At 27.3% G+C, this 2,873-nt stretch overlaps 1 protein-coding gene across 1 annotated transcript in view; it reads left to right on the top strand.

Annotated features, from left to right (window-relative positions):
* Positions 1-2,873, top strand: part of LOC106686063 (potassium voltage-gated channel protein Shaw) — a gene marked incomplete in the record, with an annotated part of 559,367 nt that overhangs the window by 89,683 nt on the left and 466,811 nt on the right.

Below are 2,873 nucleotides of genomic sequence, written 5' to 3'. Positions count from 1 at the left end.
AATAATTAGAAAAAATATTAAATAATAACAAAATAATTTTTATAGTTCTAAGAGAGTCCGTTTACTATTCATTTGTTAAAATGCTTCCTACTAACTAGTAGTTTCTCTACATGCCTGTTTCACTCCATTTTGATCTTACATCAAATTTACTTAATGTGTTTTTATGTAAATACAGTTGTAAATTGCAATAAATAAGGTCCGAAAAAAAGATAAAAAGTCTTACGGTAGTCAGTAATAACTCCTTTATGGAGAAACAAATGATTTAATTAAAAGTTAAATTATTTTAGTGCTTATTGCAATTTATGTTTTTCGAGTGCTGTAAGGGTTTGTTTAAACATATTAAGTTGTCAAGTAGATAACTAAATTTTAAACGAATTTCAAGTGACTAAACACATGCAAAAAAAAAATTTATTAACAAGTTGCTAGTTAAAATTTAGGTTGTAAGTAAATAAGTAGATTAGAATTTTTCTATTTTTCATTTAAGTTATTGGGAACTTATCACTTGACATTTTTGACCGGAACAATACATTAATTATTTTTAATTTAATTAAATGCATGAGCGAGGTGAAGCGTTCGAGTTTAAGAGTTCATTTGATTTTTTTTTTTAAGTATTAAAATAAATTAATATGTATGGAAAATATGAAATATGTTTCAATTTCACGTCTAATGAACAACTTAACAACTTAAATTAGTTCGTGAATATACTAAACATTTAGTCACTTAAATTCAAGTTAGAATTTAGCTATCTATTTCACAACTTAATACGTGCAATCCAGCCCTAATCGTTAGATATTATTTTAATTTGAAATATACAGGATGAATCAGGAAGTTTGGGAAAGTATATAGTTGTTGACCGTATGAAATAAACTGTAGGAAAATAGTCCGGGTGACAGTCAGTAAAGGTGTCAAAACAGTAAAAGAAAACTATTTATTGTTAGTCTGTTTATTTATCGGTTTACAATAAGTAGTTTTTCGAATATTTTGGTACCTTTATAGTTCTCCACCTGGACTATTTTCCTACATTCTACGAAATAAAAATTTTTTTTTTCACATTTTACTGCAATATTTGATGTTTATTAGTTATAAAATAGCTTCGTAAATCAAGCAATGTGAATTATAATTTAATTATTAACACACTGTAATTACTAATTCCGGAACTTCAAGTATTGCTTGTAATATTGTAATTATTTAAACACAATATCTTACATTTAAAAAAGTACGAAAATAGGTTTTATTTTATTATTTTTATTTTTTAGAAATAATTTACATCTCAGTCCAAACGTGTGATATTCGTAGACGTGCAATTTTCATCAGGCTATTTTCTCTTTTTTTCTTTTGGGGGGAGGAGGAGAAAAGACTTCCTTCTGGATCTGTGAACTTGTTGAGAATGACCTTCCAAGGAACTGAGAGCTGGTTAGGGGACGAAGATGAGAAAAACGGCGATATAAAAGGCAGAGGGTTCCTTACGACCACTTGTGTTGAAGGCAGCCATATTCTGCAATGCCTATAAAGCCGCGGGCATATCGAGATGGCCAACATTTGAGCCACATTCTCCAAGCATCCGAAGAATTTCATGCCAGGATCATGTTTGCTTCCTGTGTATAGCTTTGAACTTAAAAAACATAAAACTTAAGAACCTTGTTTAGACTTTTTTCTCAACGCGCAAATTATTCATTTGTAAGTTAGTTTTAATTATGAATTATTATGTCTAATAGAATAATAAATAAGTTGCAATCAAAGCTTTTAAATTATTTAACAAACAAAACAACCTGTAACCAAAATGATTTTATAAATAACAAAAAAAAATTTGAGCTCATTACATCATTGACTCACTGCACTAGAAGGCGTACATTTCAAACAATATTTTTTTTAGTTTTCGGTTGTTATAAACATTTAAATTTCTGACCTTTTTCAGTGCTAACAACATAAACAAGATACAACTATAATGATTAATTGGAAGCACAAAATAGCAAAAAACATAATTAAATAACAGATAATATAGGTAGTAATGAAGTATTATTTTGTAATAATATTGAAACCGTATATAATAATATACTGGGAAAATAATAATATTAAAATTAAGAATGAAAAGAGAAAATAATATATATATCCAAATCAAGTAAATACATAGGAAAAATTGGACTATTATAAAAAAAAGAAAAACGTATATAAGATTAATTGAATATGTAAGTAGAATAAAAAAATTAAAGAAGAAGATATAAAGTTATATAAGCTAAGTGTATCGGTTTATATAAGCTAAGTAATATCGTAGTACTACAAAAAGTAAAATTATTAATAAAAATATAATCGCAAATGATAACAAAATAATTTCTATAATAGATCTAACTATGAGAGTCGGTTTACTATTCATTTGCAAAAAAAAAAGGTATTTTTTTTAAAACTCTCAAGTAAAGTCACTTTTAGGATAAATTATATATTTAAGAATAATTATTGATTAATAATAAATTAAACTTTGCTTTAGGATAAAATATTCCAGCAAAAACTAACAAAAGTGTATAAATTCCTAAATCAGATTATTTTCGGTTGCTATAAAAATTTAAATTTCAGGGTTTCTTGAGGTGCGAATCAACTTTCATCTTTCTGAGGATATAAGAATTTAATCCGACAGGAGCGTCATACTTGTTTGTCCCCTAAGAGGCGGCCCGTGAGATGGACTAAACAAATTTTACGCAATAATCTTAAAGATCTGCTCGAAATCATTCACCCTATTGTAATATTCTTAAATTGTAACGTTAATTAATATTATTTGAACTCATATATTAAAAAGTGTCTCCATGGCAAGGATGGTGATTTACCTTTGACCTGTACCTAAATTGTGAGCCATCACCGGGTTTATTTTTGCGCTTAAAAAC

This window comes from Halyomorpha halys, unplaced genomic scaffold (assembly GCF_000696795.3).
Source record: "Halyomorpha halys isolate HHAL.00 unplaced genomic scaffold, Hhal_1.1 Scaffold770.1, whole genome shotgun sequence".
NCBI lineage: Eukaryota > Metazoa > Arthropoda > Insecta > Hemiptera > Pentatomidae > Halyomorpha > Halyomorpha halys.
Note: the sequence above shows the minus strand (reverse complement) of the source record. Positions and strands in the feature narration are given on the sequence as shown.